This window comes from Cherax quadricarinatus, chromosome 30, assembly GCF_038502225.1.
Source record: "Cherax quadricarinatus isolate ZL_2023a chromosome 30, ASM3850222v1, whole genome shotgun sequence".
Lineage (NCBI taxonomy): Eukaryota > Metazoa > Arthropoda > Malacostraca > Decapoda > Parastacidae > Cherax > Cherax quadricarinatus.
In genome coordinates, this window is record NC_091321.1 from 15745770 (window position 1) to 15769361 (window position 23592).

The following is a 23592-nucleotide window of genomic DNA, read 5'->3' on the forward strand; positions in this document are numbered from 1 at the left end:
ACTTCTTGCTCCGTACTAATAGGTAATGTAAAAGGTGCCATTCTTCCTTCTGAGGTTGACCTTTCATCATCAAAGATGGATATAAGTGTTTCAGATCCTCTTCCTGTAGAGTCGGAGAAGCCCCTCGAAAGTTCAGATGAGACAATGTCTCGTGAGATTCATGTGGGATTAAAAACCAGTGATGCTTCTCTCGAAAGCGAGGAAGTAGGATCACCGGTTCACTTGTTAGATGAAAGTGAAGATATCACCTCCGATACCATAAATGTCTTGACTAGGGCTCAGACCAAAGCCCAGGCTTCTCCTACTGTCCATCCTTTGATTTTCCCTGACTTTAAGCCTTTAGATATATCGAAGGATTCCTTTGTCAATTTACAACGTAATTGCCCTTCTCTTCAGAATTGCCATAATGCCGCTAAACAAAATCAAGTTATCCAAAGGAAAAACTTTTCATATAAATTTGAATATATAAAAGGTATCTTGTACAAGTCAGTATTCAAATTAAATTCAGATGAGATAGACTATTCCATCTTAGTAGTTCCAAGTCAATGCAGAGAGACTGTTCTTAAAATGGCTCATGACCTGCCAGTGGCCGGACATTTCTCGCATCGTAAAACCTTAAATAAAATTAGGGAAACCTATTTTTGGCCAAAAATGTCCTCAGATATCACTACCTATTGTAGATCGTGTAAAGTTTGCCAACTGTCATCCTCCCGAGGTACCAGGCGAGTACCTATGGTCAAAATGCCAATCTTTACGGTACCGTTTGAAAGAGTAGCTATTGACATCGTTGGTCCTTTATCTCCACTTTCATCTGGGGGACATAGATATATATTAACATTAGTTGATTATGCTTCGAGTTTCCCTGAAGCCGTTCCCTTAAAGACCATAACTACTACAGAGGTGGCTGAAGCCCTTTTGTCCATCTTCTCCAGAGTGGGCATCCCTAGAGAAATTTTGTCTGACCGTGGGACACAATTCACATCTGACTTAATGCAACATCTATACCAACTTCTGGGAGTGAAGCCTCTCTTCACCACCCCCTATCATCCCAGCTGTAATGGGAGGATTGAGCGCCAGCATTCGATTCTCAAGTCCATTTTAAGGAAACTTTGCTCCCTTAAACCTAAGGAGTGGCATCGTTACCTACCCTGTGCTTTGTTTGCCATGAGGGAAGTTCCCAGTGACTCTTTGGGGTTTTCACCTTTTGAACTTCTCTATGGTAGACAGGCCAGAGGTCCACTGTCCATCCTTCATGACTTATGGACTAATGAGGACGTAAATGCTGACGTTCAGTCTTCTTACCAGTTTCTCCTTGACCTTAGATCCAAACTTGAGGAGACCTCTGACATAGTTTCGAAAAACCTAAGCTTTTCAATGGACCAGTACAAAACCTATTTTGATTCCAAAAGTCAGAGGAGAAGTTTTAAAGTAGGAGATGAAGTTCTTGTACTTTTGCCTATCAAGTCAAATAAATTATTAGTAGCATGGAAAGGTCCATATAAAGTATTAAAAATTTGTGGGAAAGTTGACTACCTCATAGAAGTCAAGGGGAAACCTAAGCTTTATCATATCAACATCCTTAAGAAATATTACCGAAGAAATTCGGTTAACTGCCTTAATAACTTTGACTTAGTTTTTCCACACGAACTTGATAAGACAACTGAAGAATGTAAAGTGTGCGTAATTGACACCTCTAACTTAGACTATGATAAAGAACTACATGACTTGGTGACTCTTGACCACTCGGAGGCAACCAACATTAATATTAATGAATCTTTGAATGACCATAAGAGACATGAACTACTTCAATGTGTGAGTAACTTTTCAGACGTCTTTACTGATATTCCAGGTGTTACCTCCACGGTAGTCCATAAGATTGACTTAGTGACGGACAATCCTATCAAACGAAAATTATACCCAGTTCCAGTTCACCTTAGGGATGCATTTGACCGAGAGGTAGACAAATTATTAAAACTAAAGATCATTGAACCTTCAGTATCTTCATATTGTTCACCAGTAGTCATGGTTAAGAAGGAGGATAATTCATATAGACTTGCTATTGACTTCAGAGGCCTCAATGCTATAACTCGGTGGGATGCTGAGCCTATGCCCTTAATAGATAGTGATCTACACAAATTTTATGACTCTTCCTTCTTTTCAGAGATTGATATTGCGCAGGCATATCATCAAGTAATGTTAGATCCTTCTTCTATGCCTTACACCGCTTTTCCTACACACCAAGGACTCATGCAGTATAGAACTATGCCCTTCGGTTTGGTAACTGCCTGTGCTACCTACGTGAGACTGATGAGAAAGGTCTTGGGTAATATGCCAAATGTTTCAGTTTTGATAACATTTACGTAATGACATCTACGTGGGGCGAACATATCCAAACATTAACATCAGTTTTGCGTAGGTTACGCTCACATGGCCTCACTGCCAAACCGAAGAAATGCTTCCTTGGGTATAACAAGATTAGATATCTTGGACTGATACTTTCTAATAACACTCTGCAGCCTCTCCCCAGTAAGATCAAAGCTTTATTAGAATTTAAATTCCCCAAAACCAAGAAATTCATGCGAAGCTTTCTTGGTTCTGTAAATTTTTATGCACGGTTTATCCCGAACCTTACTGATCTTACAGGCATCTTATCAGACTTCCTTAAAAAGTCTGTGAAGGAACCTCTTGAACTTTCCGACGTAGCTCGGGAAAAGTTTAATGAGATTAAAAGTATCTTTTCGAAAGACCCTATACTTAAGATTCCTGATAGTAATAAAACATTTTGTTTGAGAACTGATGCCTCCAATACGGGCTTAGGTGCGGTGCTACTACAATACCATGATGGTACTCCCTTCCCTGTATGCTTCCTAAGCCGGAAACTCCTTCCCGCAGAAACGAGATACTCCACCATAGAAAAGGAATGTTTGGCCCTTGTGTGGGGTATCTCCAAACTTAAATTTTATTTGCTGGGAAAAGAATTCATTTTAGAAACGGACCACAAACCTTTGATATACCTAGAAACTTTTAAGGGAACCAACAGTCGCCTCTTGAGGTGGACATTGGCACTCCAGGCTTTTAAGTTCCATATTGTGTATATCAATGGTTCATCCAATTATTTCTCTGACTGGTTAAGTCGTGACAGTCAGTAGAAGATTTGTTGCCTTACGCGACTTCCATATGTTAGAACTTTTTCCTCGCCTATTCTTCTTATACTCCTTGACTATAAGTCTTGGTATGGGGGAGTGTGAGGGAAAAGTTCAATAGATAGGAGTAGAGATATAGTAACGATAGTTTCATTACCGGCTACGATAGTTTCATTGCTGGCTACTAGTTAAGGTAGGGTAAGTCAAGTTCCCACCTTTCTTCCTCCTCCCTGAAAGTGATAGTTTCATTGCTGGCTACTAGTTAAGGTAGGGTAAGTCACGCTCCCGTTTTCCCGCCTTTTCTCCCCCACCCCTAAAGTGATAGTTTGATTGCCGGCTGCTTGTTAACGTAGGGTCAGTATAGCTCCCACTATCCCTTCCCCTCCCTCTTCCCCCCCACCGAAAGGTGACGTGTGGGGCTCTGGTCAAACAGTAAATCACTCGACTCACAGCTCCCAACTCTACTCTTGGATGACAGTGAGGGTCACCTGTCAATCAACGAGCAGAACAGGAGAAGGACTAACGTCCAGAGACTTCTCCATTTTGGTAGTGAACTTCCCGTGCACCTGTATGAAATTGCAGGACGTAACTCCACAGCATTGCAGCGGTAAAGAACCTGCTTTCCTGTCATCGGGAGAGATTACTCACTGGTATACTGTGAAGAACTAGCCAGTGGATGGTCACCAACACCTGTGACCACCCCCACCCCATCATTAGCAACGGCTACGATTTCAACAACAGTGTCACCAACACCAGACACCCCTGCAGATATTAGCGTTGAGTTCAAATGTTATTTTATTCATTTCATTTTTCATTTTTCTTTCAAATAGGATATACCTTTCATGTTTTATTGTTTTATGTTTGATTTAATAAATAATAAAGTGTTTATCTTTGTGAATTATTATTTCTTTTTCTATTCATTAATTTTCCTGAGGAGGAGCCAGCCTGAGTAATACTGTCTGAAGTTGTTACAGGGCTGAGAGCCTTCACAGGTTTTATACTCATCCCAGTATCTTTCTCCTTGAGCTAGGTTTGCAGTCCTGTGTGTGTGTGTGTGTGTCATTAACTACCTTGTCATTAAATGTCATAAAGTCTGAATATTTATTTTTTTCAGAAGACCCAGTATGCCCCGGAAAATTCAGTTGTCAGTAGCTCAGCAAAGAAATATTTCCAAAGAATCAAGCGAAAAATATGCTGTGGTCTTGGTGAAGACAAAATGCCTTGCAGAATTTTTCTCTGCTATCGTAATGGAAAACATAGAAGCTAGAAATGAAGAACCAGTACCACTACCAGAAGTTTCTTCTAAGGACCCACCCGCATTCCCAAGTACATCTGCATAAAATAATAAAAACATACCAAATCAAGATAACAAAGTTCATGAATCGCCACAACCACATTCTACAGATACTTCTGTAAACATGGACTTTGAAGTGCCACCATGTGATTCAGACCCAGTCATGTGGCTTCCTGTCACAGAAAAGCATGTGTCCTTTTGGTCAACTGCCACCATATAGATACCGAAAGTGTGACGCCAAAGATACAAATACACATCGGTAATTATTATGTAGTGTAGATGGAACATATTACAAACTGAAAATTATAGTTAGTTCTTCTTAGTCAATAAAACTGAGAAAAATAAAATCAGACGTCTTCGAAACCTGACATATTTTATTTTTCGAAAACTGTTGTTTATCATTCATTTTAGATCGTTTCTTATTTGTAATTCAATTTAATTTCCATGTTCAGGGCCCCCCAAACCTAAAGTGCCCCAGTCCCCTCAAGGTCTAAATCCGGCCCTGGCTCGCAAGACACTGTCTAGCTCTTATACAATGTCATATGGACTACGCTTGCTCTTCATGGTACTCTGCCTTGACAAAAAAATGAAAGATTGACTACAAATCACCCAGAACAAAATGGTAAGATTCATCCTGACCTGGATCCAGGAGAGCATGTAAGCCACGATGAATTACAGCAATTGGATAAGTTAAATGTCGAAGAAAGTAAAACTGCTCACAAACAGTGTCCAGAATATCTTGCTGCGAATTTTGTCAAGGCTGGGAGCCAAATCAATCATAGTACTAGGGGGAGAGAGCACAACTTTGGTAAAATAATCTTCGCTCATGTAGAGTACTAGTGGTACAATAATCTCCATCTGCGTGCAGCCCTGACCAGGCCCTGATCCACCATGAGGCCTAGTCACAGACAGGGCCGCGGGAGCGTTGACCCCCGAAGCCCTCTCCAGGTATGCTCCAGTATACTCTCAATACAATAGTAGTGGAGTTCAGCGCCTCTGGTGGTGAGAATGGTGACCTTTAGAGAGGTTCCTTGAAGGTGGTGCTGGTGGCATAGATCACATCCAAGGAATGTGATCTATGCCACTTGGGAGTGAACTTATCCTCCCAGGTGGTCCATGACCCCCACGGGTTGAGCGCTCCACCATGAGTAGTATTGATAGTGATGGTGTAGTAGTGCCATCTAGTGGTGGTAGTCAGAGTTAGTCAGGTTATCAGTGATGGTGTTATAGTGAAGGTTAGGACAGTGACCAACCTCAAGGTCACTAAAGTTCAATTGAACTTCAGTAGTCGTACGGAAGAGATATGTTGCTCCTCCTCCTGCCGCCCCTCCGGCTTTACCGCTTCCTCTTCCTTTTAATGCACCTAAATAACGTAAGTATTGTCTGGTGACATATTTGTCAGTACAATAGAGTTGAGCTGCAGCTTCTGGTTCCCACAAATTTTAAATCTTAATTTTCTTTGCGGTCTAATGTCTTCAAGGGGGGGGGGGGATTGACCTTAGTGGAGGGGTTTTGATGCGTTACATAACTCATAATTGTGTATCCAGTTCTGGGATTTTTTCCATTATTGAAAAATAACTTAGTGAAGGTCTCTTGATCCAAGGAACTTGCGCCTTGTGATGCAGATATAGACTTCCATGTTAACAAATTGCTAGTCATCAGGTTAATGTGAAAGAAATATTTTTATACAGAAAAAGATAGCTTTACTTACTATGTTAAACATTAATGGTTATATCAGTCCGGCAGTAATGTTACTGGTTTATATTACATGGTAATGTTTGTGTGTAATGTTCATGGTTATAATGCGAATGTTTTGTTTCAGGTGTGGTAACTGAGGATTGCTGTGCCAGGCTGTCTGCTGCAACAGTCATCAACACAGCAACTTTGACCAGTTTGAGGGGTGGAGACAACCACACCAGTAAATGGTCTGACCCATAACATTTAGTGTTATATGGAGATGCAGCAGTTGGAGACGTCGTTAGAGGTGGGCAGGGCCCACTTGTAAGGTATTTCCAGGTTATACAAGTCCACTATAGTTTGGTTATTGAAGCAGATAGTAATTGTATTAGGTAGGAAGGTGGTGGGGAGAGTATAGGAAATATTGTAAGCAGTTGATATCAAAAGTAGCTTAGTAGGAAGTATTAGCTTATCTCCCGACCGGAGATGAAATCTCTGGCCAGGAAATAATGAGGAATGTATTATATAGGTTACCTTGAATGGGGTGGAAATTAAAATTGGAGAAATGAGTTGTAAAGCTTAGAACTGAAGACTGATTAAATTTTAGGAAGTTTTAGTTAACGTAATATATTTATTATGTAGTTTAAAACCATCCTGCAAGATGAAATGTGTAAGTGACGTATCATGGCTCAGTTGGTAGTGGCATCAGCTGAAGAACCGAGATTCGATCCCGGGCACAAGTGGTCCTGTGCCCTTATATTCATTGGCACTGTTCACATAGAGGAACACTGCAACAGGCCTACTGGTAGGGGTCGCATCCCGGGGGAGTATAAATACCCTAATGAAAATGTCAGAGATGTCATCCTGACGATTGGGTAGTTGTGTTAATCTACCGGGTTAATAATTATACTAAGATAGTTTAGTGTGGTGAGGGTAATGGCAGTCTTGATGCCGGGTGTAAGGAAAGCCTATTAAATCAGGCATATCCATTATTAAGACATAAGAAAGGAGCACTGAAATAGACCTCTTGGCCCATGTTAGGCAGGTCTTATTCTCAACCACTTATTTGTTTAACTTATTTTTAAAACTACACAGCCAAAGTTTCACATGACGGGACAAATTTTCCTTAGGCAGAATATATCATAGCCGAAAAAATCAATAACAATTCCTCAGAAATGTGGAATTAACCACATCTTCCTATTTTCAATAGGGTTGTAGAGGGCCTGGCCAAGTAATTTTATACTTTGAAGTCCCAAAAATATTTTCAGTAGTATAACCTTGTGGGTTTAGCGCTTAAGACTCCAGACACTATTAGAGCGTCTTGGGGGGGGGGGAGCATTTGTTTTGAAATTGGGTTATACAGTATATATTTACGGAGACTTTGTAGACCCCTTGATCTTACCTAGACCCCCTTGATCTTACCTAGACCCCCTTGATCTTAACTTTACTTCCCTTCATTCCCCCATGCGCAGCCACTGCTCTGCAAATTAGTAAGGCCTATACTTGGAGTATGCTGCATATTTTGGTGTATAACACTTAGTAGTAACTAATAATTGTAGACCTACAATCAAAATAACTTATTTAACACCACCTAATTCTATAAGATAGGTAAGGTATAGAACTGGAGAATTTGCTATATGCATTATGAATGCATATAGCAGGGGAGAGTAATCTTCCCTGAAGGCATAGATTACGTAGAACTGTGGCTTGGAACCCACCAACGACCTTCAGAAGCTGTGTGGAATCTGTTATTGCACGTGGTTTCCGTGGGGATGTTGGTGGGTTTCGGGCTTTGGGTAGTGGTTGCGGTGGGTGTTCTACGTATTTTATGCCTTTGGCCAAACTGTGCAAAGTTAGATATTGATTCATCGAGTTTACACAATTTCATTTTGGAAAATTTAAGCGGTGTTCAGGTTCCTATGAATATAACAGTATTAGTGTTCAGAATTGCAATTGGTTTGATAGTTCGTAAGTAGTGAAGTCTAACTCTTCTGGCAGCAGCACATTTAATGATGAAAATCTCTGTGATCTGAAGTGAAGTGTTAGTCGGCAGACAGGATTCAAACAACTGATGCTGATGAGCATAGTTAGGGGGGTGATTTATATTGGCTTTAGTGAGAATAGGATTATTAGCCCTGCTGGGTTAAAAAATCAAGGTAGAGAGTGTGGGGTGGGGGGGGGGGGCGGGCTTGAATGTAGTGGCCCTCAGGTTGTTCCTAGGATGTCAGCCATAACTGGTAGGTAAGGTAGGTTATGAATTCAGGCTAGCATAGTAGTGTGTTAGGAAATTGTATACGACAGGTTTCCAACTGGTTAGGTAACCCATAGTGTTGGTTGTTACCCTAGTGTGCTATGAGGGACATGGAACTGTAGGGGAAATACAATGTCTTAATGATCTTAACTACCTTCATGTTAAATTTGGATGCCCTTCAAGGGTTGTCTTTATACTTGGGAAGGTATCTTGACAAGCAGTTGCAACATTCCCCAAGCTGTGGATGGGTAAATGTGTTAGTATGTAAAATAGTTTGAAGTGGGGGGGGGGGGGAGTTGGGGGGCGGTCGGTAAACTCGGAATTAAATCTGATTGGCGACAGGTCGATGAATTCAGAGGAGAGTAGTGCACGTAGACTAAAGTAATTTTTCCCCAGTTAAATATAGGCGTCTAAGGGGTGTCAGGAGTAGGTTTGGCTAGGTTGTAATGTATGTTACGGAGTTTACCCGCCTAATCGCCGCAGAATCTTCCTGACAAGACAGAACACTGGAGACGAGGTGATCATAATAGGCTGTATTAGAAGACACTTGTGCATGCGGAAGTGTTTGCAGTGGAGATACACGACTGTCCACTGACCACCGTCGCAATACTTTTTCGTATTAGGAAACTGACAATACAAAGGTCATGAAATTTTTAAATGTATCATACCTCAAACTACTAATAATGGCAGTATTGAGGCTATCCGCCTCATTACTACTATTGTTAGTAGGCTTGGGGTAGGTATAATTTTTTGTTTTCCCCCCTCGAGCGTAAAGCTCCCGAATTGTGTGAATGTTGTCTTCCTGCAGACAAATACAGCAGTTGAGGCATGTCTCAGTTATTTCCTTTTTCTATTTCTGTGTTCCTTGAACACCTGTGTGTGTGTCCCTCGAACATTGCAGTGATAAAGAAAAAGAATGTTTATTACATTTTAATTAAGTTTATCGAATCTTGTAGGTTGAAGATATTCCCCGTGTTGTGGGCAGCTGCAAGTCTGCAGAGATGTCATCAACAGCATCACCCCAAAATAATATCTGCAAAGCTAAAAGTATAGACATTACTAGATTATTCATGAACTGCAATAAGCAATAGTTTGAAGTCTTATGTATTTAGAATGCTTCCTTCAACATTTTGTATAAAGAGAATTTTCTAAAATATTTTCAAAGGTGATCTATCATAAATTACGATGAAACTGAAGTAATCCAAGTTTTTTTTTAAATTACGACAGGTTGATGGAACTGGATGAGCTGGAGGTGTTGATGGTATGGTGGATGGCAGAGGAGTGACTAGTGGCGCCACTATTCTTGACCTCTATGGCTAAATGGCGCCATTGACCTGGAGGAAGGGGGTGATGACGTCAGCGGTTGTTTGTGGGGAGGGGGAAGGTCTTTAGGGGAAGGGTTCATTCATTCATTCATTAGAGGTTTGCCGGTACTTCCGGCCCGGGTCTTCTCCATATGGTGACCCGGCTGTGGCCCCCGTTTGGGGGTGTCGTTCATCTTCTTTCTTCTGTCTTTCTTGGGCCCTCCCGCTGGAGGGTAACCTCTTCTTCTCTTTTGCGGCGACTCCCCGGAGGGGAGTGTCATCTCGCTTCTCATCTTCATCAGCAGGCGTCACTTGGTCTTCATCAGCAGGCGTCCACTTGGGCTTCATTGGCAGGCATCGCCAGGGTTGAGGGTCTTCGGGCACTTGTTGCCCCGTCAAGTTATTGGTAGTGTGGCATGGGTTCTAGGCGAGTTCAGACTTTTACCTAGAAAACAGTTACAGGCTCCGTTGGATTTTTTTTTTAAGTGGTGGGGGAGGGGAGGTAGGGGAGTGAAAGAAGGAAGAGTAGGAGAGTTAATAGATGGAGAAGTCGTGGCGACTCTTCGTTGTATGTGGCGTCGTCATCGAGGCAGTGAGTGGGCAGCCAGGATGGGGATGAGAGTTCCCAGGTCACGGACGGCCAGGTACACCAGCCGGGCTGTGGTGTCTTCTCGGTTCGGGTCCCCAGGCGCCGTCCCCAGGCACCGTCGCGGGGCAGTCGAGGAGGTAGTGCACTAGTGGCTCGGGGACTATCTGGTTGCAATGGCAGCAGCACTCCTCTCGCACACGGTCGATGAGTCTTCTGGCAGTAGGGTAGCCAAGTCGCAGCCGGTGGATCCCAACCTGCAACTTCCTGTCTAGCCTCTGCATGCTCGGCGGGGGCTCCCCTTGGGTCGCCCTGTCATACCAGATCCGGCTCCGTGATGTGCCTGGCCCTGGTAGCGGGCACCTGGCTGCAGCGGCTGCCCACAGGTCCACCTGCCTGCGGCTGATGGCGATGGTGGTCACTGGCTGGGGTTCAAGGGTTGCTGACTTCGCCGCGCCATCCGCCGCATCATTCCCAGTGAGGTCGATGTGGCTCGGAATCCAGTTGATTGTTGCTTGCCGTCCTTGCTCATTAAGTGTCTGCAGGTCCTTCCTGATGGCAGTAATTAGCCGGATGTTGTCCCTGGGCTCCCTGTGCATGATGGCCTGGATCGCCGCTCTGGAGTCGACGTGAATGACTGGAGGTCGCCGATGATCCAGGAGCGTGTGTTGCAGGGCCCTCTGGATGGCATGGAGTTCTGCCTGGAGGATGGTGCAGTGATCCTGGAGTCGCCATCCGGCTGTCAGGGTGGCATGGTGTACCCCGGCACCTGTGCGGCCAGCCTCTGGATCCCGGGAGCCATCGGTGTAATATACGGCGCACCCAGGGTACTCTGCTGCTGCAATACTCATTGCAGCCCTTTGCTGCAGCACGTGTTGTGGACAGTGACGCTTGCTAACTGGGAGGTCTTGGATGTGGACCACAACTGCTTCTGGTGCCCAGGGCGGGAGTACAGAGTACCCCGCCACAGGCCGTTCACAGCCCTTGTCCATGATAAGTGCCATGGGGAGGAGTTTGCTCGCTACATCTGCCACTGACCACACCCACAGCTGGCCGGGAAACTCCCTGATGTCTCCCTGTTGATGTTCAAGGAGGTCTTGCAGCAGTCCCTCTCCACCAGGGAGTTGTACGTACTTGGCCACCCTCCTGGCAGCCACAATGGCGATCCTATCGCGTAGGGGCTGCAGTTGAGCCTCATGATTCAGTGGGACGGTGTTCGTCCACCTTGGCGTGCCCAGCATGATCCGAGCTGCAGTATTTTGGACGACGTCGAGTCTTCGAAGGTGCGAGGGGCGGGCATGGACCAGGGTAAGTGCACCATAGTCGACGAGAGAGCGCACTGCCTGCACGTAGAATAATCGGAGAATGTCACTGCTGGCCCCTGACCTAGGGTTGGCGAGGGCCCGCATGGCCGTGACCCGTTGCATGGTCCGCTCTCTGACGTACTCTGCCTGATTCCGAAAGGAGAGCCAATTGTCAATGTGCACTCCTAGGTACAGGTAGCTGCTGACCCAGCCGAGATTGATGCCTGACACCTGCAGTCTCCCTTCCGGCACTTTGGCGTGCAGGATCATGGCCTTGGATTTTTCCACCGAGACCTTAAGGCTGAGGCGACGACAGGTGGTGGAGAGGAGGTTAAGGTCACGTTGGGCTCTAAGCATCAAACTGCATCTCTCAGTGATGATGAGGGCAAGATCATCGGTATAGCTGAGCAGCTGGGTGCCTGAAGAGAACGGCAGCTGCACCAGCTCATGCATCAGGACATTGAAGAGAGCGGGGCTGAGGACCCCTCCCTGCGGGGTGCCATTTTCCAGGGGCCTGAGGGTGGACACCTGTCCCTGGAAGTGCACTCGTGCACACCTGTCCTGCAGGTATGCAGAGATCCAGGCAAGGAGCCCACCCTTCACACCCCTGCGTGCTAGGAGGTCGAGGATAGCTGGTGCGCTGGCAAGCTCAAAGGCTTTCTCGAGGTCCAGGAAGACAACAATTTTGGGTCTCTTGTTTGACCCAATGCCTGCAAGGAGGGTGGTGGTGCTCTCTGCAGTGCCCACTCCTCGTGTGAAGCCGTATATATGACGGTGTTCCGGGCCGAGCTTCCACCATAGTCGCTCAAGGATCATCCTTTCAGCAATCTTGGAAAGACAGCTGGTGAGAGAGATGGGCCTCATGCTTTCCAGGTCCCTGGGCTTGGGGATGGGCAAGATGATGGCCTCCTTCCATGCAGTGGGGAGTTGCCCAGCCCTCTAGGAGCAGTTGATGACCTCCAAGAGCGCATCATGTCCAGAGGGGCCCGCCCTTGTGATCATGCTGTAGGTGATACCATCCTGGCCGGGGGTGGTGTCCCGAGATGTCCTGAATGCTGCCTTCAGCTCCTGATCGCTGAAGTCAATGTCGGTGTCATCGTGTTCGTAGCACGCGGCCTGCATCTGCGTGTCTGGGAGGAGGACAGCCTGAAGGTTCTGCACATCTTGTGGCAGGCGGGCTGTTGCTGCCCTGAAGGTGAAGAGCTCGACCAGCCTCTCTGCTTCACCAGCCAGGTCATGTTAAGCACACGCTGTTCCTCTTCGTTTTCCAGTAGCTATACCTATTTTCGCCCAGATCTCAGACAGGGTAGTGGCATGGTCGAAGGAGGCACACCATTCAAACCACTTTGTCAGGTGGACTCTGTGGGAGATGTGGCGAGAGTGCCTCACCACCTCCCTCAGCAGCCGAAGGGTGTCAGCAGTAGGGTTGCGTCTGTGGAGCCTATGGGCACAGTTGACACGGTGGTTCTGCTCCTTGACTGTCTCGTCGTAGAACCACCAGTCCCGCTTGATGGTGCCTCCAGCCTTGGTAAGTGGAATGGCCACCTCGGCCGCATGGGTGAAGGCCGCTTGAAGGTTCTGGGCAGCCGCATCAGGATTGTCAGAGGGAGGTCGTCTCCCACCATTGCTGTATGACATCCTGGAAGCACTGCCAGTCAGCCTTCTAGAAGTTCCACCATGGAGGCGGTGTGTATGGGGTGTGCTGAGTGAGCGCCAGCATGGTGATGATCGCAAAGTGGTCGCTGGTGAGAAGTGGGTGGAGCTCCCACCTCACCCCAGGCTGCAGTCTCCGAGAGAGGAGAGTGACATCCAGTCGGTTGCCGCCGTGGTGTGTCGGCTCCCCATTGTTGAGGAGGACGATTTCGGGAACATCCTCAAGCACCGCTGCCAAGTGCCTGCCCATCTCATTGGTATGGGAGACAGAGCGGAGAAGCTCATGATGGGCGTTGATGTCCCCCGCCACGAGCATGCCCTTGAGGCGAGATATGGACAGGGCTGCAACCTCCGAGAGGTCGAGGGTAAACCGTGTGCTCCGGTACACATTGTAAATAGTCAGTGGTCCAGATGGTAGTCGCAGCATGGCAGCTTGCACCTCCACCCCTTCACCGCAGTTGACAGGGTCAGTGACGATTGAGTGGGGAATGGAATTCCGCACATAGATTGCGGTGCCCCTGGCGGGGGGCCCACCACGCTGCAGGTAGCAGAGAACCCAGGGATGCGTGGCTGTGGGGCGGGTGGGGGTTTGGCAAGGGTTTCTTGGAACAGAAACACATCTATCTCATCCTGGACTGCCGCCTGGATAGCTAGGTGGAGTTTCTGCCTCAGACCACAGATGTTCCCCTGGAGGATTTTTAGGGACTGTCGGGTGACCCATCGGACTCCATCTCCTCCTGTTGGTCCATGTTTCTCCGGAATATCCGTGCGTGTTCTACCAATTCCTCGGGTGTGAAGACCTGGGTGAGGTGGGCCTGAAGGGATGCTGCGTCGGCCCTCTCCAGGAGAGCCATGCTGTACACGGTAGTCAGGAGATCCTTGCAGACCTGCCTGTCCTTCATTGATGGGATTAGCATGGACAGCACCTCTACCACAAGCTTGATTACGGTGACAATGTGAGCCGGCGAGGTGCCCTCCCTCTGGGGGGACAGGGTTTCCTTGGCTGTGGCCTGTGGTTGTTGGCCCACTCCTGCGATCGTTGCCGTTGCTGTCCCGCAGGTCACACAAGTCTCTGTGGCTCTCTGTGCCATCTGACTGGGTGCTGTGGCCTGCTTCCCGCTGCATTTGGGTGGGGACTGCCTCTGTTGGGAAGGCCCTTGCTGGTGTCCTGTCTGGTGCTGTGTAGCCGCAGCTCCTTGAGTGGCGTCCCTGAGCCAGGCTTGTTGTGTTCCTTTGTTCTGCTTTTGCTGAGGCTTCGAGACTTGCCCTTGCCATTGTTTCCCTTGCCTCAATGTTGGCGGTGCAACCGGTCTTCTCTGGTGATCCCCCAGTGCTGGGAATTCTCTGCTGTAGGGTGTGGCCGCCGTCGAGGGAGCTGTGCTGGCTACCGCCAGCGGCCGGTGCTGATAGTTCCATGGGTTGGGGCATGAAGAGGCCATATTCAGGCCCTGTGGGGCATTGGACCATGTCCCCACCTGTTGCTGTTGAGCATTTACTGAGCTGGGCTGGGTCGTCGTCGCCGCCACAGGGGCCATCCGCTGTAGCACATGTTGCCACCGCTGCACCATAACAGGGCAGCCCTGGTTCCATGCGTGGTGTTTCTTGCCTCAGTTGGCACACTTAGGTTCAGGGCGTGGGGTCTCGGGGGCAGGATGATTGAGCAATGCAATGCAATCCTTGGAGTCGTGCTGCTTGCTGCAGACTCCACACTTCTTCACATGTTGGCAGGTAGCCGCAATATGGTTGAAGCCCTGGCAGTTGTAACATTGTAGCGGGCCCTCTACATATGGCCGGGTCTTGAACCGCCCCCACACCCCCAGTGCAATGTGGGATGGTAGGGGCCCTCGGTGGTGGATCAACATATTCCATGTTGGGATCTTGTTGGTCCTGGTGGTCAGCCTCTCTGCCTTGACAATGTTGGGTATATCGAGGAAGCACTCTGCTGGGATGGGTACAGAGACGTGAAGCACAACCCCCTTGTGCATCTTTTCTTGAGCTAGCAGCTCTTATCCTCGGATTCTCTGCAGCCATTGACTTCAGTCGATCGTATGTGTCCTCGTCGCGCTGCTTCGCCACTATCTCTCCCCTGAGCGTGAAGTCGCAGCTGAGCTTGATGGAAGGCATGGTCGCCTCCAGGTTCTTCACCACATCATAGTGAGGGATCATGAACTTGAAGACCACAGTTGGTTGCCTTGCAGCACGGTTCTGAGGTCTTGAGCGCCCTTGTACCATCTCGTTCTCCTCTGTTGCCTGTGGGGCTTCGTCTGGGTTGGTTGTCCCTGGTGCCATCTGCTGAGGAGGAGGGTCCTGGGTCTCTTCCATGGTCCCCATATGTTGGGGGGTGTCCACTTGCTGGGCCAGGCTTGGGTTGGCCTCGTCTGTCCCCATCGTCCCTGGGCCATCTGGGGAAGCAGCTGGCGTCATCTGAGGCGCTTCTGGGGCATTGCCCCCGAAGTGCAGGTTGTCCTTGGGTTTCTTCGCTGGCCCTTCCACTTCCTCCATGTCACCGTGAAAGTCGCCATCGCATGATGACATGGGCCGTTTGCCTCTTGGTTCCTGGGATGACATGGCAGTACAGCCGCCCCAACGAGGCTCGTAGCTGTGTGCCACAGTTCCCAAGACCTATTGACAGCCCACACTGGGTTCACAGTGGTGCACAATCCATGATTACGTCACTCATTGGAATCGTACGGTGCACACGTAGATCACAAGTGGATGTTTTCCCAAAGCACTGAGCACACGCATATGACCCACAAATGCACGAATGGCGAGGGCCGTCAGGTGCTGTGCGTAAACTAACACAGCACAGGCGCCTGGCGAGCTGGACCAGTGCACGAAGTACACTGGCTGGTCAGCACCACGCCACAGCACACGCACAAATCACACGAATGCATGAGATACACGACAGATTCGCAATTGTGCGTAAACTAACACAATATGCGGACTTGGGGTGTTATTTGTCGCACTATCGCCAAAACGAACGATGGTGTGGCGTAGGTGCATGCACGAACGCCCACGAATGCACACGAATTAGCGAGGCACGGGTAGCACACGTATTACTGGCGTGGCTGTGCGTAAACTAACACAGAACATGCCACACTCGCTGCAGAAATGTCTTGAAAGAAAAACACTTAGTCACAAACGTTCCTGTGCGTAACCATGCGTAAACTAACATGGAACTCACAGGGAACATCCCAGCATTCGTTCGTGCTCTCACGAATGCGTGGTCCTCGTAAGAAGGCGCGAGACCGTGCGTAAACTAACACAGGTCGGCGCGAAAGTGTCACTCTGAACACACTGCAAATTAGCGGCTATCCTTCCACTAATAGTCCTCGTGAACCATTTCCGATGTTTATCACATATGGAAATACAGTAAATTGCTAGATAGATAACAAATGCACATTCAGAGACAGGTGTGGACAACACGATGACAAGGTGGGTAATCTGTGTCCTTCACCTTCTGCAGTATTATCCCTCTAGCTAGCTAGACACAGCTGATCCTCTCACAACAACCGTTTGTCTTCAACTTCGATAGTTTGCTAGACTGTCAGCAGAGAGGTACGAGGCACGTCCACACTCCCTGGCAGCTAGGTCGCGAAATCCTAGGGGAAGGGTCAGGGGTTGGCTGCTGGTGGAAGGGTTTGGGGGTGAGTAGTTGTTACTGGTGGGAGGGTGATGGGTGGGGGGGTAGGGGGAGGGTTGTCACTTGGTAATTACTAAGGGTCTAACATAGTCTTGTTACTGTGTGCTAATGGCTTGAACGTTGATATTTGAAACGCCCTGGACACTACCTCAAAGACACTAGTTTGCCACATATTCGTAATTCTAATGAACAATGTCCATGGACTCGTGTTGAAAACTGTCTCCTTGATGTTGGGCTTACGTATTTGACATCTCTTGTGGGTTTAGTGCTTAGTTTTGATCAGGGCCGGATTTAGACCTGGGGGGGCCCTCAACATGGAAATTGAAATGAATTACAAATATGAAATAAACTAAAATGGATAATAAACAGCGGTTTTCGAAAAAAAAGTTAGGTTTTGAAAAAGTCTGATTTTATTTTTCTCAATTTTATTGGCTAAGAATAACTGACTATAATTTTCAGTTTGTAATGTGTTCCATCTACACTGTATAATAATTACTGATGTGTATTTGTATCTTTGGCGTCACACTCTCGGTATCTATATGGTGGCCAAAAGGACACATGCTTTTCTGTGACAGGAAACAACATGGCTGGGTCTGAATCACATGATGGGGCTTCACTGTCCATGTTTACAAAAGTATCTGTAAAATGTGGATGTGGTGATTCATGACCTTTGTTATCTTGATTTGGTATGTTCTTTTTATTTTCTGCAGATGTATTTGTGAATGCGGGTGGTCCTCAGAAGAAACATCTGGTAGTGGTATTGGTTCTTCATTACTAGCTTCTATGTTTTCCACTACAGAAGCAGAGAAAAATTCTGTAAGGTGTTTTGTCTTTCGCTTGATTGGAAATTTTTCTTTTCTGAGCTCCTGACAGCTGAATTTTCCATGGCATACTGGATCTTCTGAAAAAAAACACCTCTTCAAGGGGAGGGGGGCTCCCTGTTGTGGTCCTCTTCAAGGTGGGGGGGTTCCTTGATGCAGCAAAGAGTCGTGGTCTTTGGAATTAAACCCTTTCGTTTCCATCCTCAGACCGAATCTAAGTACCCAGTAATCCTCCCTTCCCTATCTCTTTCCCCCCCCCTTTCCTACATTCTCCCTTTTCCCCATCCCGTTTGTAGTCTCTGGGGTCCTTCCCTCTGGCATTATGGTTTCTAGGTAGGTGAAGTGTGCTGGGGTTCATCCCACTCCGTAGGGTCCCTCGGGGGTGCTGTAGTTTGTCATGGAATCTGAATTGTCTGGAGGCACCATGCTCCCTTCCCAGATTTCCAAGAAGTGGGTGGGGTGTCCTGCAGATGATGGGTGTATCTCCAGAGACTGCCTGTGACAGCCAAAGGAGGTATGCTTTGTGGTGGGTTTCCGACCACCCTTTATTTTGTCAACCGAGGTGGCTTGGTAGATGTGAGGTTGCTATCCCAGAGTGCTGGTTTACTGGCATGAAGGGTAGGGCATGGCACGGGTTCCATGCTACATCTGCATTGCTAGTTGGCTCGAGGCCCTCTCGGATGAAGGGAAGAGCTTGTGGCCTTTCCATGCCTTTTAGTGACTGCCCCTCTGCCGTCCCTCTTTTTTTCTTTCCATTTTTTTTTAAATAAGAAAGAAGCACTACTATCATGGAGTCTTCATTCTGTGATAACTCTCCTCCTCCCAGGCCCCTTTCTGTTCCCACATCCTGTTCTGACCCGGCTTCATTATTGGATCATTCTCTAGACTCTTCTCATGCCCCTGTACTTTCTGCTGGTGATGCTTCATCACCTGCTCCAGGTGCTGAGGCACCACCCATTTCTGGTAATGCCTCTGCCTCTTGCATGCTTTAACAATGCATCCGGCTTCCCCGAATATGGTGCGACAGTTTACTCCTGTCCTCCACTTACATTGCAGGCCATCGCTTAAAGGTCCATAAAGTAATCCCTACTCCCCAACCATAATTGCTGGCGCTTCAGACACCCCATTAAATACTGAAGATTTGCAGTGGAGTGCCCAGTCTGTGGTGCTGCAGATTGTGCCAATACATCTTGCAGTCTTACCCCCTCTTGTCTCAATTGCAATGAATCTCATTCTTCTTTTTCATGCCATTGTCAAGTCTGTTGTAATGAATGGGAAATCCATTATCTTAAGTAGAGTTAAGGCCTTATGCTATGACTGTCTCTCAGCTCCCCCTTCAGGGAAATCTTCCTCGTGGTCCTCATTCTCCAGGAGCTCAGAGACCTCCAGCCTTGACAGTCCTCCCGTCTACCAGCTCCTCTGCTATCATGTCTTCCGGGGTCACCTGTTTCAAATTTTTTTGCGGTTTTACCCTCAAACTCCTATCTCCATGCCTCTTCTTACTTTTACTTCATCTCGTTTGCTAGTTTCTCAGTCTACGAGACCTCGCAAGCCTACTCCTTCTTTGTGCCTATCACCTGTGAAGTTGAATCTAGCTACTACTGCGGTGCCTAGTTCTCACCTCCCTTTCTAACTCTCACACAAAGATGGAGGTTCATCTCCCCCCTTGTGTAGTTCCCTCTTCTGTCCTCCCCAGTTTTCTTCCCTAGTTACCTTCCAGCCCCCTTCCTCTCCTGTTCCACTGCAGGACTCTTCTGCCCCCGCCAGTGCATCTCTCCAGGTTCATACTCCCCACCCCTCTCAGACCTCTTTGGTTCCCTCCATATTCTTCCTGATCCCTACTTGCTCTACATCACCTGCCTCTGAAATCATGGTATTGGTGTCTTCCTTATCTGCTGAGACACTTGACGCTATCTCCAACCATATTGCGGAGACAAAACCCTCGATGGACACTGATGAGCCTCCTCCTACCCCTTCTTTTTCATGACCCTTGGAACAATCTTTTCCTTCGCAGCATTCTGATTCCTCCTTGCTTACATGCTTACTGTTGCCCCCACACGTTGACTTCACTGACCCTAATAGCCCATAGATTTTATCGCTTCTTATTGTTGGCATACCTGTCATAATGTCTTATTTACAATGGAATATTCGGGGCCTTGGGTAATCAGAGAGAGCTCCAAGTATTGCTCTCCCAATTTTTCCCAATATGTGTCAGGTTACAAGAGCCCAAAATTTGTTCAGCTGCTATTCATCCCATTTCGAGCTATGTGCTGTTACATTCTTCTCATCCCTTTCCTGATGAATCATTTAATGAAAGTGCACTTCTTGTGTGCATTGGTATACTGTATCAACAAGTTTTTTGTTCGTTCTCTGCTGCATTGTACTGCAGCTCATATTTATTTACACAATAGTATACAGTTTGCTCTATATATCTTTTCCCCTCCCATGCATTCTGTATCTCGGATATTGCGTTTTTGATCTCTTCTCTACCGACGCCCATCTTGTTAGGTGATTTTAATGTGCACCATCATGTGGGGAGGGTCCCACTGTGACTCGTGATCATTTGGAGACACTTTTCGCTCCTTATTCTCTTCATGTTTTAAATACGGGTGCTCCTATCCATTTTGACACTCACTCAGTCTCTTGCATTGATCTTTCTATCTGCTTCTTGTCAATTGCACTTGATTACAATTGGTCTGTTTTCCCGGATTTACATGACAATAATCACTTTCCTATTCTTACTTCTACTATGCATTCCCAACCACCTTGTAGCCCTCGTTGGCAATTTGTACAAGTAAATTGGGACTTACATTCTCATTTTACCACCTTTTGTGGGGACCCTCTTTCGTCCTCTGTTGATGAACTGGTGCACCAGTTTTCGACTTTAGTTTTGACTGTGGCATCACGTTCTATTTCCCAAACCTCAGGCAGGCATTCTCAAACATGCATGCCTTGGTTGTCTCCTGCATGTGCCGGTGCAGTGCATTTGAAATGTGCTGCGTGGGGGCTGTAATCAATATAATCAGACCTTGGATTGTCTTTTGGATTTTAAGCAGGCAAGGGCAGTTGCTCGCTGCATCATACACGATGCTAAATGCACTTGTTGACATGACTGTGTGTCTACTATTGCCTCGTCTTTCCCTATGAGCGTGGTTTGGAAGAAGGTACGGAAGTTGTGTGGCAAGTATACTCCAGACCCAGCTCCCGTTTTGTGGGTTGCTTGTGTTAGTGTTGCAGAGCCTCTTGAAGTTGCCATGGAACTTGGGAACCATCTTGTCCATGTCTCCCAAGGGTTTCACCTTTGTCCCTCCTTCCTTGCGTCTAAGTCTGCCAAGGAGCAATTGTCCTTGGATTTCTCCTCTAATGGAATGGAGCCGTATAATGTACCTTTCACTCTCCTAGAGCTAGAGTCCACGCTTTCTGCCTGCCAGTCATCGGCAGCTGGGCCTGATGATATTCATATCAGTATGCTAAAGCATCTGCATTCTACAGCCCTTGGTCCTTTTGTGTCTTTTCAATCTTATTTGGTCGCAAGGGGGGTCTCCCTCAACAATGGAAATCTGCCATTGTACTACCGTTTTGCAAACCAGGCACCTTGGGGCTTGATACCTCTCACTATCGTCCCATTGCTCTGTAATCTGCAAAGTGGTGGAACGATTGGTGAATAGACGTCTAATATGGTATTTGGAGACTTTCAGTAGTCTTTCTCCTCACCAATATGGCTTTCACAAGGGCCACTCTACTTTAGACCCCTTGCTCCAATTAGATACTTATGTGCAGAATGCCTTTGCTAACACACTCCGTCCTAGCAGTCTTTTTTGATATTGAGAAGGCATATGACACCACTTGGAGGTATAACATTTTAGCCCAAGCCCACTCTTTAGGCCTTGGTAATCTGCCAACTTTCCTTACTGCTTTCTTATCTGACAAACATTTTCATGTCTGGGTTTGTGCCTCACTTTCTTCAGACTTTGTTCAGGCCGAGGGTGTCCCACAAGGTTATGTCCTTAGAACTACCCTTTTTCTCTTGGCTATAAATACCCTGCCTTTCGTTCTTCCATCTCATATTTGGTCGTCACTTCATGTGGATGACTTTACTATAGCTTATGCAGGAGCTAACTGTCGCCTGGTAGCAGCCTCCCTTCAGGGTGCAATTGACCAAGTTTCCCATTGGGCCACTTCTCATGGCTTTAAATTTTCTAGTATGAAAACCCATTTCACTACCTTCATTAGACGTCCTCTTATCCCAGATATTCCATTGTATTTACACGGCTCACGTATTCTAGGATGTAATGCAGTCAACTTTCTTGGCCTTCTCTTCTATTGCTAGTTGATATGGAAACCTCAAATTTCCTCTTTGAAGGCAACTTGCCATAGTCGGTTGAATCTCCTTAAAATTCTTGTGCATCGGTCATGGGGAGAAGATCGACACTCTCTCCTCCATTTGCATTCTACTCTACTCATGTCCAAGCTGGATTATGGAGACCAAGTCTATTCTGCAACTTCTCCTCCTGCTCTTTCTAGGTTAGATCCCCTTCATCATCAGGGTCTTATGTTTATGCCTTGGTGCCTTTCGTTCATCCGCTGTTGAAAGCCTCTATGATGAGGCGAATGTTCCTTCCTTAGCTGATCGTTGTGATGCTCATTGCCTTCGTTACTTTGTCCTCCCTCATGACCTTCATATTCCATCTACGTACAGATTGGTCTCAGACATTAGTAAAAGCCCATTATTTGTTTGACGCCCCCTGCTTACTCCGACTGTTTTCTCATCTTCACTCCGGTCCTCTCTTCAGTTACCTCCCTTGTATGCTCATTTAGCATCTGCCTTTTCCCTTTCCCCTTGGGAGGTTCCAAAGATTCGTGTCTGTTCTACCCTACTGCCATGTGCCAAAGCTCTCTTACCTATGACTGCTTCTTGCTCTCTTTTCCTTGATCACTTACGGTCGCATGCTCGTGCCATTGCTGTTTACACAGATGGTTCTAAATCTTCTGAAGGAGTTGGGTTTGCGTTGGTGTTCCCTGACGATGTTATCCGAGGTCATTTGTTAGACTGCTAGTATTTTTACTGCCGAGTTGTATGCCATCCTCATAGCACTTCTCCATATTACATATAAATCTTCAACGTTGGTAATCATTTCAGATTCTCTCAGCGCTTTATTTTTTTTATTAACACACCAGCCAATTCCCACCAAGGCAGGGTGGCCCGAAAAAGAAAATCTTTCATCATTCACTCCATCACTGTCTTGCCAGAGGGGTGCTTTACACTACAGTTATAAAACTGCAACATTAACACCCCTCCTTCAAAGTGCAGACACTGTACTTCTCATCTCCAGGACTCAAGTCTGGCCTGCCAGTTTCCCTGAATCCCTTCATAAATGTTACTTTGCCCACACTCCAGCAGCACATCGTGTATTAAAAACCATTTGTCTCCATTCACTTCTATCAAATATGTTCACACATGCTTGCTGGAAGTTCAAGCCCCTCGCACACAAAACCTCCTTTACCCCCTCCCTCGAACCTTTCCTACACCAACCCCTACCCCTCCTTCCCTCCACTACAGATTATATACTCTCGAAGTCATTCTGTTTCGTTCCATTGTCTCTACATATCTGAGCCACCTCAACAACCCCTCCTCAGCCCTCTGGATAAGTTTTGGTACTTTACAAGCCATTAAACAATTTGATTCCCCTCATCCACTATTCCTTTGTATTCAACTCTGGTTACAATGTCTGCCATGGCAAAGACAAAATGCTGTGTAGCTAGCAACAACAGATGTTGTTTTCTCTTGGGTCCCTGGACCTAAGGGAAATGAACAAGCGGATGCTGCTGCACGGTCAGCGGTGCATGATCTTACGGTTTCATATAGGGGATTTCTGTTTGGAGATTATTTTCCAGTAATCTCTGCCTGTCTTCCCA

The 23592-nt window shown here is 46.9% G+C and overlaps 1 protein-coding gene across 2 annotated transcripts in view; it reads left to right on the forward strand.

Moving 5' to 3' along the window:
* LOC128692673 (nonsense-mediated mRNA decay factor SMG8) overlaps nt 1-23592 on the forward strand; it is a 96091-nt gene that overhangs the window by 21455 nt on the left and 51044 nt on the right. The window contains exons 1-2 of one of the 2 annotated variants that reach the window (XM_070089946.1): nt 5692-5809; nt 6260-6443. The gene's annotated coding sequence lies outside the window, so the exon portion shown is untranslated. Of the gene's footprint in view, nt 1-5691; nt 5810-6259; nt 6444-23592 lie in introns of those variants that run through there. The other variant, XM_070089948.1, reaches the window with a different exon arrangement.